The sequence below is a fragment of the Manacus candei genome, unplaced genomic scaffold, assembly GCF_025592945.1.
Source record: "Manacus candei isolate 608988 ecotype Guabito, Panama unplaced genomic scaffold, ASM2559294v1 h1tg000052l, whole genome shotgun sequence".
Lineage (NCBI taxonomy): Eukaryota > Metazoa > Chordata > Aves > Passeriformes > Pipridae > Manacus > Manacus candei.
The window spans coordinates 2,469,031-2,484,837 of record NW_026138100.1 but is presented as its reverse complement, the minus strand read 5'-3'; the positions used below and the strand labels follow the sequence as shown (position 1 = coordinate 2,484,837).

The following is a 15,807-nucleotide window of genomic DNA, read 5'->3' as shown; positions in this document are numbered from 1 at the left end:
AAATGATTTTGAGCATGAAGGGAAAAAAAGGTGAAAGGAGTGGTCACTGTCTTATCAGTTTCTGCTCAGCAATGACTCAAACCAACAGATCCACTGTCTGAATATGTTAAGGGAAGCTGTTTTCACAAAGGTTGACTCTCTTCTGGTCCATCTACTGCTGGAGAAGACATGGGTTGCTTTTAAGGGGCTTCCTACAACTCCAGGAACATTTTGGAAAATACAGTATATTTAGATAGATCTTTTTCTCTCGTGCTATGTTGTTTCTGTCACTTCTCATTCATATAAATCTACATATCAAAGGAGGGTTATTTTTTTCCTGTATTTTTAATCTCATAACTGCTTATTCCTTGACCTGGAGCCATAGCTTCCCACCCTGCTGAAACTGGACTAGAGGAGTTCAATTTTCCTGAAAGGCTTGGGATTTCAATTGAAAGAGACAGAGGTGACTATTTAGACAAAGAACAGTTATGATATAGAAAACACGAGGCAAACATCAGTGGAATCCTCCTCGCCAAATAAATCTGTGTCCTGAGTAAGAATGACAAGAAAACATGCTCTCCCATGATCAGGAACAGCTGGTTTTCTGCAGTGAAGTTTTCAGGAGAGTGGTCATTTTGTGGAACATACACATACACAGAGGTCCTGACCAGTACATGATGGCTTTTGACTCCACACAAGAATGACAGTCATCAACTAGCAAAAACTGGTGGCCCAAGAGAATTAAAGGTTTTATAGTCATTCCCAGCCTCAAAAAGCATTCAGTCTTACAAACCATCACTTCTCGGACATTGGTGTCATCTCTCCAGCAATGAACAGTGATGTCACAAGACAAGCATTAAAACTGCAGGTGTATATAAAATAAACAGTCAAAACAAGTAAACAGTTTCCATGCAAATCTCCCTAGTTATATCAAATGTAGGAAGGGGGAAAGCAGAGAAATAAATGATACATCCACACAATTGGTTCTAAATAAAATGTTTTTCAAAGCTCACCCAGAGACATCACTGACTCTTTTAACATTTGCTTTTCCACTAATTTTGTATTCTGCCAATTTATAAGCTATTTCAAACACCACCTTTATTTAATAAAAATGCAAAGTACAATGGGGAATTTATGCAAACAAGGTTGGCAAAATATCTTTGCAGGACACTTTTGAAGCACTCAGGAAATTAATGAATTAATGAATGAACATTTTAATAGTTTGGTGTAACTGGGATACAGCCTAACCAAAACACTAGACTTGACACTTTATTACCATCTAAATATCCACAGAAGTGAACACTGACAGAGTAAAATAGTCTCAAATCAACTCTCTGGTGGTAAGTCACACGCCTCCTAGACCTCCTAAAATCTGTCACAACTAGTCACTACTAGTTATCATTATTCAACAAAATCATAAACAAAACACTTTTCACTCAAAAATCATTAACATTTAACAAAAAGAATGCATCATTATTCTTAGGGTATGAGTTTAGGATTATGGTCTAACTTCTGAAAAGCCTCTACTAACTTAAAATGTCTTATCCAAGTTAATGTTTAAAGCTAAAATGACCTAACTGGTCACAAGACTTTTTGGAGTACAATAGAAAAAGAAGGAAAATTGGATTTTCTCCATGATGGATGAGTTTAGGAAAGTCCCACAGGAATTATTGCCTAGTGTTTTTCAAAAGATTTGCTTTTTGATTTCACGATGGTGGACAAAGGAACATTATTCAAGGAACCTGCTTCCATTCCCTGCCTGGTTAAGCTGTCCACAAGACTACAGTACCACATTATTTGGGTTCCCAAACTAAGATTCTTGTGCTGCATTGAAGTCAACCCCAGCTGACTTAAGTCAGCAGCCATTTCAACCAAAGAATCCCTTCCACAAATCAGGGCCACACATGATGTTCTGGAGATTTCAAATTGACAAAAGAACAATACTTTCATGTAACAGAGGTCGAAGGTACATTCAAAGTACATAAATGGGTATATTATAGGCAATTTTAAGCAGCATTAAAAAAAACTCCAAACAACTTGTTGGACTTTGTTGAAACTCATCAGTCATTTATGGTTACCAGTCCTTTACTAGACTTTAGCAACTTTTTATGTGTAGAGTCCTAATATAAGCTGTAGTTTATGCAGCTTCAAATTTCAAAAAATGAACATCATAAATTCTGTTCCTAGCTCCATATTTAACAAGTAATAGGTCTCGTTTTCCAGATTGCTGAGTAGTCTGTAATTCTCTTCACTTCACTGGGAGCCATTGTAGACTCAGCACTTTTCAAAGCAGGATAATTATTTAGTTGCCCAAACATGATATAAGAAAACTAACTCTCAGCTAACTACTACAAAAGTAACTGTCTTGCACAGAAGTGGCTAAGTTCTTCACAGAAGAAAGGAAACAAGAAACCTAGATCTCCACAGGCAATGAGTATATTCTAGGGTATCATCAACACATGGGAGCTGGGTTGGCAAATAAATCAGCTGTTTTTATAGAGCTCTGCATTGCCACAACCAGACTACTCCTTGCACCCAAAATAACTGTTTGAAAGCTACTTCAGGTGTCTCCATTCTGTCACTGCCTGCCAGCTCGGCACACTTGGTGAGGGAGTGCAAGCACCCTGAAGGGCTGCTCTTCTCAAAGGGAATAGAAATGGAGATGACTTCACTCCCTCCCACATCAGCTGGTGCTGCTCACCCCATCAAGCCTGTAAGCTTCCTTTCTCCTTCACAGACAAAATACCTTCATATATAATCTCTGCTATGCATTTGTATGTCACTGATATTAAGAGGAAGAATTTGGCTCCTAAGCAGGAAACAAAGCATTTCCAAGGGAAACTTTTCATAGCAAAATTCTTGAAAACCATGAAGAAGCCAAGTCTTAAAAGTCCTTCTGGTTACTCTGAGACAGTCTCAAAAGAGCTCAAATCTCACACACTAAAATAAGAGACAGGTTTCCAATAAAGCTGAGTATGCTGAGATGATTTTAAAAAAACATTCATTTAATTTGGTGCCTAAATCAGAGTCCATCTCATTCTGAGAGATGATGCCTATTGTCCAAAGAATTCAGCATGTTAATTGCTTTGCAAGATTTTCCAAGAATCTAGTTTCACTCCCTTGTGCTACCATTACTGGTTTTAATAACAAACAGGTCTTTTCTGGAGGAAGGAAATTCTTTAAAAGAACAGAAAGACTTTTTTTCCATCCAAATGTAGTTCCCGTTATAAAGGTAGAAGATATCTCAAGCTGTGTCCCGCATGGACCATCTGCCCACACAGCACTGAAAAAGAAATCCAGGATGTGTTTTGTGGATGAGGAATACCCACTCAGCATTTGGGGGAAAGGAGGCAGGGAGAGTTGAAACTGAATTAAATAAATGATCACGTTATAGTGCTTTACCTTACACGTAAGTGTCTGCTGCCTAAGAAAATTCTGAAAATTCTTGCTAAAGCATACACAGAGTCAGTTTTAAAGCACCCTTTAAAGTGAGAGCCTTCGTTAATGGTCTTAAGGAAAACTAAGTACAGCAGAGTTCCAGATGCTTTTCACAGGGACAGATACTTTGTTTCCTCATTTGGTGTATATTTTAGCACTGGGAGGACTGATTAAAGAGCAACAGTACACTTCTAGCAACAACTTCCATGATATCCAGTTTCCTTTCAATATCTGAAACAGCATGGAGCACTCAGTCTGCACTGTTACTCTGTCCCATGGTATCTCAGAGACACAAAAGGAGTGCATAGAACAGAGTAGCTCAGATAACTGAGATTTTAGACACCTGTCAAAGCGGAGTACGGCTGACTGGGAGTGCTCAGGGCTAGAGACAGCTGGAAAACTGCATGGCAGGCTTTTCATAGAGATGCCCAGAAAAAGAGTGAGCCAGCACCACACAAGTCAAGTTCCACCTGCATATTTACCTGTAAATGAATGAACTCTGACACCACTGGGCCTCAATGCCATCCAAAATTATAGTCAAGACCAACTAAAAATCAACCATCATCTACAACACAGACATATATTCTTCTATACGCATTGGCTCCCAAGCAAGCATTAATTTATTCTGCATTTTGTCTGGCTTTGTCTGATGTTTATTTTTATTAAAGTTAACCATGGTAGCTTTACAACAGTTTAAACTAATGGTTAACCAGACAGATGAAATCTCACTAAATGTTGTTTTTGAACTGACTCACTGAGACATGAGCAATTTCAGTGAAAGTACAGAGCCTTGAAGAACACAGAGAAATGCCTTTCTGCCTAACCCTGATGATGGGAAGCCTTCCTTCCATGCTTTTCTCCCACTAGACCCATATTTGTTTTGCAAAGTTGACAAGGGTGACTGAGTATTAACAGAAAATCTCAGAAATGAGGTCATCTGAGCCCAAAGCCATGAAGTAAACTTTGCTTTTCCATATAGGAAAAACAGCAGCAAGCTCTCTATTCAGATCCAGACAACTGGATTAGCTAGGTGTATTAAGCAGACAAGTACTAACTCAGTGTAATCATGCCTTCATCTGTTTTCCCTTTTTAACTACTTGAAGTTCCACTCTTTTTTTTCCTTTGAGAGGTAACTACTCCAATGAGGTTTGAAGCCTGAATCATTACTGATCCCATTCAGTGGGGTCACTCCTGTGTAAAACTGGAGTAAATAAAGAGGAAGACAGATTTTTGCATACTTGAGTGTTTACAAAAATTTTGGCTAGTTGGAGAAGACTGCCCATGAATGACTGGAGTAGGACTGCCATGATAACGCTTCTCATGACTGTAACTTCATATACAATATAAGACCATTCTGCATTACATTTTATACCTGACACAACACACAGAAATAAACTTTGGCAAGTATCCCTCTAGAATCTGATCCACAATTAAAACTGTAGCTAACATGTGAAGAAAAACTAGACCTAAATTCCAATGCATTAAAAAGAAATTTCATAAACAGGTCTGAGAACTTCATAAAGTTTTGGGTTGATCAAGGAAGTAGAAGAGAAAGGAAAAACAAGGAAGCCTCAAATGCCAGCTAGTTCTGTAGCAATGAATAAAGAGAGAATGAAGCTCAGCTCATCCTCAGTGACTAACCCAGGGCTTGAATAAATGACAAAGACGATAGAAAAATAGGATATCAACTAAGTTCTAGCTACTCTGCCCTAATGTGGTCATTCTCTACCCACACACATCACTTTGAGCTACATCATACAAAAGCATTTTAATAGATGCTTACAGAATCAGTAAGAAACTTAACAGAGTAGGTTGGACCTTGTAAATCCACACCTTAACACATGGCAATCATTCTTCAGGAGAGATGCCCGGTATAACCTTGGATAAGTTACTTGGTCTGTAAGACTCAGGTTTCCACCCATATAATTGGGATGAGAGTATCATTTCCTTCATCTGATGAGTAGTTCTTTAACTGTAAGCACCTTGGGACAGAAACTATTGCTTTGTAACATTCTAGCAAAATGGGGGGTTGCCACACAAACGTCCATAGATACAAGTTTAAAAGACCTCATGTTTGTGATGACAGAATTGTCTGAATAGATAACTTGAGATGAATGTCCTTTGTGTCCATGGCTATCAATTTGCAAAACCAAGTCTAAAAGATCCCACCTGTTCAAAACCAAATTTATTACTTTGTTAACCTAAATTTTTTTGTATCCTCACTGCCCTACAGGGCTCAAAATAAATTTTGTATCATTTTTTACTTAATTTGACTTTCAGTCTTTCAGGGTTTTTTTTTTAATTTTCATAGAATCATAGCATCATCAAGGTTGGGAGAGACGTTCAAGATCATCCAGTCCAACCACCAAGCCAGCACTATTACTGTAACCCCTGAACTACTAAACCACATCACCCAGCACCAGATTCAGACACCTCTTGAACACTTCCAAGGATGATGATTCCACCATCTCCCCGGGCAACCTATTCCAATGCCTGACCACCCTAATAGTGAAAAAATTTTCTTCTGATATCTAATCTGAACCTCCCCTGTCTCAGCTTTAGGTCATTTCCTCTCACTGCAGGCACGGTGGAAGAGACCAGCCCCCACCTCAGTATAACCTCCTTTCAGGTAGTTGTAGAGACCAATGAGGTCCCCCCTGAGCCTCCTCTTCTCTAGACTAAACAAACCCAGCTCCCTCAGCCATTCCTCATAAGACAAAAAGTTTTAATGTATTTCACCAGTTTCCCTTTGCTGTTGCTGCCAGATAACCATTTGCAACAAGTTGGGTTGGCTTGGGCTCTACTTGTTGGGTTGCAGTGTTCCTTGGGCTTTGACAGAGCAAAACATACATGCTGCCTTCTGACTGATATCAAATGGGGACCGTGGCACTAAGGTTTTGAAAAGTTACCTGCCCTTGCTCAAGTCCATTACCTCTGTAAGTACACAGCATTGGGACAACAAAGGCTCTTGCCTTCTTCCCCTGGGGAATCACCTGTACAATCAGAAGGAACATTTGTCATTACTGTTACTGTACCTTCCAGAGTGCTGACAGCACCATACAACTCCAGACAAAACAAGAAAGAGAGAAAGAAAGAAAGGAAGAGAGAAAGAGAGAAAGAGAGAAAGAAAGAGAGAAAGAAAGAAAGAAAGAAAGAAAGAAAGAAAGAAAGAAAGAAAGAAAGAAAGAAAGAAAGAAAGAAAGAAAGAAAGAAAGAAAGAAAAAGAAAGAAAGAAAGAAAGAAAGAAAGGAAAGGAAGGAAAGGAAGGAAGAAAGAGAGAAAGAGAGAAAGAAAAAGAAAGAAAGAAAGGAAGAGAGAAAGAGAGAAAGAAAGAAAAAGAAAGAAAGAAAGAAAGAAAGAAAGAAAGAAAGAAAGAAAGAAAAAAAGAAAGAAAGAAAGAAGGAAAGAAAGAAAGAAAGAAAGAAAGAAAGAAAGAAAGAAAGAAAGAAAGAAAGAAAGAAAGAAAGAAAGAAAGAAAGAAAGAAAGAAAGAAAGAAAGAAAGAAAAAGAAAAATCCCATCTACAGACAACATAAAAGCTTGATACCCAGTACCCAGAAACTGCTGAGCCATTAATTTCTCTGAAATATCTCTGCCTTACAAAAAAACTTATACTCCATACATATGTATAAGTAGAATACTCCCTACGAGCTTCCTAAAAAGGAAGGGTTGTTTTTCACTCACCTCAGCATGGTTGCTTTTGTAAAACCCACATTACACCTTGAATGAAAAAAAAAAAAAAAAAAAAACAAAAAAACAAAAACAAAGAGGAAGAGAATGGCTTTGTTATTAAAAAAATATACAAGTTGTTGTAAGCAAGAGAAAAAAAAATGTTTGCATTCTTGACCTTTACAGAGGTAAGACAAAAAACAACTACTTTTTCATACTAATAGCATTCTGTGCCTGTCCCTTGTATATTTTCTTTTAAACTTGCCATTTTGCTGTTGCAGCTGGGCTTGTCAGTTTTCAGCACTAATGGGTTGTGATATGGTGTCAGGGGAAGTCAACAATCAATGCTGCAAAAAAGGGCTATCACTGCTGACACAGCCAAGGATGGAAACACAATGGCCTTTGCTTGCAAAGAAACAGAAGAAAAATCCTGAGTTACATCTTGCTTTGAAGATTAGTAGAGATTTAGCACTCACTGACCAAGCTATCACTTTCACCCCTTCCTACCTCACCCTATCCTCCCACGAGCCTCTAACATGACTCCACCTCTCACTCAAAATACAGATTTTTGAGTTAATGAAAAAAGCAAAATGTTTTATAACAAACATTTTAAAGGACCATAGTCATACAGTTATTAGCTTTTAAAAAACTGAGGAGAAAAAAAGTTGGGCTGCACGATATATGCCTGTGGAGCAGAAAAAGCATTTGTGAAACAGATCCATGCTGAGTCCCTCAGCTCCACCTGAACTCAATATAAGCAATGGACACTCAGCAACTGTTAAATCAGGTGTCACTGACAGAATTATGAAAGATAGACAGTGTTCAAAGGCATTCAACAAGAATAATGGTAATATTATTTATTTCCATAGCTTCATGTCAGAAAATCTGCTTAGCTCTAGGTCTCTTCATAGTCCTAGAGAGACAGAGAGACACTATGGTTATTTTAGTTTCCAGATGGGGAAACTGTAACAGATAGATTCTTTTAAGATTAGACCAGGATCTTACACGTACAGAAAAAAAAAAACAAAAAAAAAAAACAAAAAAAAACCAAAAAAAAAACCAAAAAAACAAAACCAGAAATCAGCACACATGTGTTTTTCAGCACAGATTATCCAACCAAAACTGTAGTTGTCCAGTGTCATTATGGATTTTTTCATATCAGTGCAATTACAGATTTTCCTCTTCTTTTAATTAAAGTGACTGAGATTGATTTCAGAAAATTCAACATCTCCAAAGTAAACTGGAGTAACTGAATCTTGCTTCTTCCAAGCTATGAAATTAGCTTCTCAAAGATATTTATATATGCCTGACTCCACAGATAGCTCCAGAATATTTTTTTCCAAGTATAATTCATTTTTATATCAAGTTTTGGCCCTAAATGTGGACTCATATTTACTCTTCTGATAATTCAAATATAATTCTGGTATCACAGTCTACCTTCACTAAAAGAGAGTTGCAGAGGGGTTTCTTCTGGTATAAGGGCAATGCAGGGCCATGACGATAAAAGCAAAGGGAGAAGAAAGAGTGGCTGGCTAAGAACAGAAAAGGAAGCAAAAGCAGCAGCTACAAGACACCTGGAATGACAGTAGAAGGAATTCGTAGAAACCTCAGGAGACGCTGGGGTTTTTAGGGTGCCTTGTCTCTATGTGAGGCATTTTTCTTCTGTGGCTAATTTCTCCATTACTCATCAGACAAAAAGTAGATCCAGGGAAAGAAACAAGAGGGAAAACATTTTTCAAAGCATTTCTCCTCGTTCCTGCATCTTGCACTTCTCTTCCCTCCACAAAACCTGTCTGACCATTAAATATTATTTACAGGCAATCACTAAGTGATAAATTCACAATGGCATTACTGAACCATGCAGCTCTTAGAATATTCCTACTACAGCACAGTTTTGACACCAATCCTTAAATAACAGCAAAAAGCTGCTTCTCTAAAACACTTGCTGGCAACACACATCTGTTTTGGCCAGCTGCCTCGGTGAAATAAGGAGCAGCACCTGAGAACACGGCTGCCACAGGAGATCATACTGGATGCAGTACACACTGAAAGCATCTCAGAAGTAATCATGAAGGCCTCCTCTCACTCTGGGTGTTACAGTGCACCGGGAGAGTGAGGGTTTAAGGGCCTGACCCCCAACTCACTGAAGTGAATAAATCTCTTCCCACTCCAATGGGCTTTCAGTCATGCTGCTTGAAGGAGAGGTGAGGCGAAAATTACGTTAGAGGCAGTTTCAAGAACACTTTGTACTGTGTGATCTTTCAGCATAAAAATAATGAAAATAAAAATTAACTGATTCACAGAGTTTATTTTATCTACATAATGGAAACACAGACAGTTTCTGATGTTCAAAGCTAGATGAAGTTTGCAGAGAAAACAGGAGCATATCATCATATAACAAAGTGCTTCATAGATAATCAGAGTAAATAAGGGAAATAACAGTGGTCATTTGCAAACAGAAGCCTCAGAAAAGCAGCAAAGCTTCATCCATTAGGATACAACAAAAGGAAAATGATGACAACTTTAAAGTGCATAAATAAAAAACAAAATATGAAGACTAGAGACAATAGTGCGTTCCAGGTTAATCGGTCAAAAGCAGCCATTCATCTCTCCATATCACTGTCTAATTCATTATTGCTATCTATGGAAAGAGGGAAGGAGCACCAGTCCCCACCTCTGCTATGAAGGAAAAGGAGAAAAGGGCATGAAGTTAAATCCTATAAAATACCTTAAAAACTTAAATTAGTGTCTTACAAAAATCTAATTGAAATTGTCTCGAATCTGAGTCCTGTGACCTGGATGGGAAAGGTGGACAAAGGAGTGTAAGCAGCAGGTAATGATGGGAGGTGAGGTATCGAACTGGTTTGCTGCAGGGGTGTTTTTGGTATGTTCTTATTTAATACCTCAATTAATGATCTGGAAAAGGAGGTAAATAGCACATTAATGAAATTCACAAATGACAATAAACCAGGAGGCTTGCAAATGTCAGAGAGGATAGCAATAATATAAATGGAAACTAACAAGGCTAGATATGTAGGCAGGCAATAAAATGAGATTCAACGTGGGAAAATTTGGACTAATACACTGAGGGAATATAATCAGAAACATGGATAGTCTGTGAGAAAGCAAAACCTGGAAAGCATCTGCACAGAAAGATATCTATGTGTGATAGTGAACAACAAACTGAATATGAGTTCTCAAGGAGATAAATCAGTTTAAAAGACCAATGCAATTTTGGGCTGTGTATGCATTGGAATAATGTCAGAAGAAGAAAATTATTGTCTATGCATCTACAAAGACTTCTCTGGAATACTGAATCCACCTGTAGATACCTCCATAACAGAAGGATGCCAGTGTGCTGGAAAGTGCTTCAGAGAAGAGAAAAAAAACTGATTAGACAAAGAGGGGGTTGATTTATTAATTTAGGTAACAAGTTGTCTTGGTCTTGGCTGGGATAGAGTCAATTTTCTTCCCAGTACCTGGTTTAGTGCTGTGTTTTGGACTTAGGATAATCATCTTGGTAACACACTGGTGTTTTAGTTGTTGCCAAGCAAGGACTCTTCAGCTTCTCATGCTGCCCTGACAACAAGTAAGTAGGCTGTGGGGTATAAGAATTTGGGAGGGGATGCAGCCAGGGCAGTGGACCCCAACTGGACAGAGGGATATTCCATACCATATGCTGTCATGCTCAGAATATAAACCAGAGGGAAAGATGGCTGGGGGCCACTGCTTGGGAACTGGCTGGGCATCAGTCAGTGGGTGGTGAGCAATTACATTGTGCATCACCTGTATATTCTAATTCTATTAATATAAATACTAATATTACTTTCTGTCTTATTAAACCGCCTTTATCCAAACCCATGAATATTACTTTTTTTTCCAATTCTCTCCCCCATCCCACTGGGGGAAGGGGAGTGAGTAAACAACTGTGTGGTGTTTAGCTGCCTGCCAGGTTAAACCATGACACAGGGGCAAGATGACCATTGTCTAGAAATATATGAAGGATGAAGAGAGAAAATGGAAAGGAATTTACTGGATGCTAACATGCAATGGTACAGCTAAATGTAATGGAATGAAACTAAAGAACAAAATTTAGACAAAGTATCAGAGTTTCTCAGAAACCACATGATTCAGTCTAGCAGGTAATTTTCAGATGGAGAATGAATGATGACATCCCATCAAGCAAAGCATTTGAAACTTGAGAGGGTAAAGCACTCAACAGCAAACAGTAGTGAATAATTGTGCACTCGCAGGAAGTTGAACTAACCTGGCCTAAGAGCTAATTTCCATGTTTACACTCCCTGATTCTGTGAGTGTCCCAACACACAGCCACATTTGTGGGTTTGCTCTACTACTGGGTTCCTAGATATAGTGGTATTTTTCAACGGAATGCATATCACATATGCTTCAATCCTAGTCCAAAGTCTAATTGTAGAGTAAAAGCAAAGTGACTGAATACACTGACTTGTCAGAGACAAGCAGGTGTGTGATCTGCTTTCAGATAAAAACCACTTCTTTTTCAGCAGTCATGGCTTTTTAGTGATGTGATCCTCAGTGTATTTTGAATATTCAAAGGAAAATGTGATTAAGTTATTTATTTGCTTATTAATGTCTACTGCCTTTCTCTTTTCACATTTTCTGTAGGTTAACATCTTTATTCATTCTCATGTAATACACTGGAACTTGCCAAGTTGCAGTAGAAATCCATTCATAGTGAAAAAGGAAGCTTTTAATGCTGAAGGGCATTGTAATGCTCCAAGACCCTGGTGTTAAAAGTAACAGGGTAGAAAGTACAGAAGACTGAAAGTAATATGTAAGCTAAGAAATATAGATATAATTTTCCTTTTACAGAAAAAAAAAGTAAGATTATCAATTCAGTGGTCTCTGTGTGTGTATATTTACATGTACCCACTTCACCAAAGTTTCCCATTTTTATGCCACCCAGGCATGTCCCCTTTTATGAACGTCTACCTTGGTTTTTACAAAAACTGTTCCCACACTCTTCCAAGGAGAAAAAAGAGGTGAAAGGTTTTTCAGAGTTTTCCTATCCTTCTCACTTCCCCTAGGGGTGATTGGAGAGCTGAGGAAGGAGCAAAGCTTATTGAGAAGAAAGCTCCTGTTTTTACTGTAATAAAAGGTGGCAATCTTATCATGTATAGATGCTCAAATGATGTATAGACAAAGGAGGTTTGCAGTGAAGATTGCCATAGGCAAAACAGCAGATCTAATCAAAAGCTCTACACGCATGGATGTAGCCAGCCGGTGGGAAAGGAAAGCACTCACAGCACAGAATTTGGAATTGCTCTTCTGTCTCTCCACGGCTTCTCCATCAGAGCACAGGAGAAACCAGGAGCTTTGGTACTTTGCTTTTTTATGGAAGCACATGCTGCTAGCTACCTTCTATCCAAAGTCAGTAAAATGAAGTGGTGTTTGTATGCAAGTGCTGTATTCCATTGTACAAAATAAATGACAGATCAAATATACGTGTAAAAATACATGACTAACCTTTAGAATACTCACATTTTCAAAACTGTCAGATAGATGAATGTATACATGTCCAGAAATTCTCAAAGATTACTGGAAGTCAGGACACAAAGCAGTAAAACACGCTCAGCTAAAGCTACTGCAGAGTTTCTCCTTCACCCCACTGAGAGTAACTATGCTAAACTAAGTGTCCCAGAATAGTCAGAGGTATTACACAATCTGTGTGCTCCATGATCCGAGAACAATGACTGAGAACAATGAAGCACAGTGAAATGTGTTAAGGTACCATGGCATAAGCACCTTGGCACTTTTCCTGTTAATTTTTGTTAATATGCCTGGGGGAGGAGGGTGTTTTTATCTAGCAACACAGGTATTTTAAACTGTACCCTTTCTGGAACTGTCAAAAACCAGACAGTCTGTAAGTTAACACATGGAGATTTCTGTTTGGTAGTTGCTTGGGGTTTTTTCCTGTATGACTGTCTCATGCCCTTGTTGGCCTTGTCTATTCAGACTGTAAATTCCTCGGGTGGCAGGACACAGTACCACAGTTTACACAGTGCCAAGCACAGTGGGATCCAGTTTTTACTGGGCCATGTGAGCTGCCACGAAGCAATGAGCAAATAATAATAATAATAATAATAACTTACTACCCATCACTGTTGTGGAACCCTGCAGAAATCAAGTGCCAGAGACTCCAAGGGGACAAGCTGGCAGGGAGAAACCTGCACTGTGCTCTTTAACCTGACAAGTGATAGTATTTGATTGCAGATACCTCTCTTCCTCCCAGTGTCCTCATTCTTCAGATGTAGCATAAAATGCATTCCTGGGCACAGAAATCACAAATAACCCACCAGATCTACCTCAACTCAACACAGCAATAACTCCCTCTCCTCCAGTCCTTCCAGCCCCTCCAGGTGTCAGCATGAAGAGCTGTGCTGTCTGTCCAGCACAAGACAGGCAACAGGATGTTTAATGGTCTACACTGCTGTCCGAGCCAGATACACGAGCTGAAACTCTGTCTCTCCACATGCAACTCGGATATCTGGCAAGTCTCAGTGAGACACATTTTCCTCTTGGCCTCCTTTCCTTATTTCTAGGCCCAGTGTTCATATGCAAGGGAGCAGAAGTAGGCAGGGGGGATTAGAGGGGGGGCACACCAAACAAAGAGTTTTAGCCTGCAGAGGCCCAAGGAAACTGGAGGGAAAAGAGGATACATTCTCAGAAAATGTAAAACCTGAGGAAATTTGCTTGTCTGCAGCATCAAAACAAATTTGGAAGGGGTGACAGGGACTGACTAGCGCTCAAAATCACATCATCAGAGGCAGGGAAGAGACATCAGGTAGGGGGCTGGGAAGCAGCAACCAGCTGCCCCATATGGTCAGCTCTTGGTAGGCAATTTGATTTTCATTTTCTCCACTGATTGTGTTCATCCCTGTGGTATCTGAATGGAAAAACAATGGTGGTGATAATAAAACAGGATTGCCCAGGGCATTTTTAAGAGCTTGAGAGCCATTCATTCATAGATCAAATCTAGGCCAGGATGGAAGCAGGTAATCTGCTGAAAGTTGGCTTATATGAAACGTTCCAGTGATATTTCAGAAGTATCCACATAAAAATTGAATAATTCACAACTGTCTTAGCATTCTCAGCAGATAGCTCAGCCTCCGCAGCCTCTCAGGTCTCCACAGCCTCTTAGTACTAATGACTTAGCTCTACAAATAAATTTAAGAACACAAGTCTATGCAGGTTCTGGGTGTAATTGTGGTCTATCCCAAAAATGGTTTTAGGCAGTGACGAGTAAGGTAAGGTGTGGGAAAGAACCCATGATTGTACCTGTTCTGACAATAAAAGAAGCCCTTCATTCTCCTAGGCTATTAATCTGGTACCTTCCATGAGCACAAACCTAGAAGAGCTAATTTAGATATATGACCTTCCATTGTCTTCCATGTGTTTGCAGGATAATATGTGACAATGACACATATTATATTCCACATTGTACTGCACTTTATTTTGCAGAAAATAGTTTATTATTGTTGTCATCATAATTTTAAAATAAATTAATTACATCTAACAGGAGAATAAGTCCTCATATTATTATAAAATGGTCATCCTCAAGTTGTCATGTTGTCTAACACTGCCTTTCCACCAGTTTTCTCCAAAGACCACTGAAATAAGGATTGACTAAGACAGACATATATTGATACTACCTGCATATCTGTCAATGCCAAACTTGGTCCTGGTACCTATGCCTCACCATCATTCCTCTAAAGAAAAAAAAAGATCTTAAAATGACCAGATCTCACAGTAGAGTAAACAAATGCTTAATTCAGTTGGAGGCAAATTATGATAAGTATTTGCCGGAGCACCCAAAAATGAGCCCCAAAACACTTTTTGTTTAAACAAACACTGGGCAAAAACTATAAAGATAGAATGTTTCCTATTTCTTATTCAGAATGGAAATCATCACTGCGACTATAATTCAGCTATTGATAAGGATGTTAAAACACCACATGGTGAGACAACACGGCCTACGTTTACCTGGGAGTCAGGAAACCTCTTTGGCCTTACATCAGTGAGGTCTCTCCTCTCACTCTGTCTCCCCATTTGAAAAGCTGCCTGTTAATGAGCATCTGCCTGAATTCATGCTCTCCATGGGACTTGTACATACCACCGTAATGCGATTAACAGCAACAGTTTTGACTTGTACTGAAGTCTTTAACAGCAGCTAGGGAGAGCCATGTCAGAAGGCAAAACCAGAACAAATGATATCTCAACAAGAAACTTGAACTGATCAGAAGGTTTCCCATTTGGATAAAAACATGACCGCCATGGCTCAGCAATGCCCTCTTTCTATGATGACACACAGCATATACTCATGCCAGGAATGTTCAGCCTTCCGCCCACAGCTCTTCTCCCTGTTCTTCAACTGCAATCCCCATTTTTGTGTGTGCATGTGTGCACGAACACATGAATGGAACAGAGGCCCAATTTTATCGCAATGTGCAGAGCAGGTGATTCAAGTCTTTGTGTAGGAAGTTGACTCACCTCCTTCTGAGTGAAAAAATGTTCAACACAATTGTAATTCCCTCTTTTTCACGTAAAGTCAGGCAACATACACAGAACGTTCCAGCTCGGTATTTCCTAAACGGTGAAAACGTGCCTAGAAAGTTTAGCTATAAAACCCTGTGACCTCAACAAAACAGGTTTACCCCTTCGTGTCGGGTATCACGAATCCCTG

The 15,807-nt window shown here is 39.1% G+C and overlaps 1 long non-coding RNA gene across 1 annotated transcript in view; it reads right to left on the bottom strand.

The window, feature by feature from the left end:
- LOC127477354 (uncharacterized) overlaps positions 1–15,710 on the bottom strand; it is a 146,209-nt gene extending 130,499 nt beyond the window's left edge. The window contains exons 1-2 of the long non-coding RNA XR_007906932.1: positions 15,615–15,710; positions 6,350–6,410 (exon numbers count right to left, since the gene is read on the bottom strand). This is a non-coding gene — a long non-coding RNA (uncharacterized LOC127477354). The remainder of the gene's footprint in view (positions 1–6,349; positions 6,411–15,614) is intronic.
- Between the last annotated feature and the right edge of the window lie 97 nt (positions 15,711–15,807).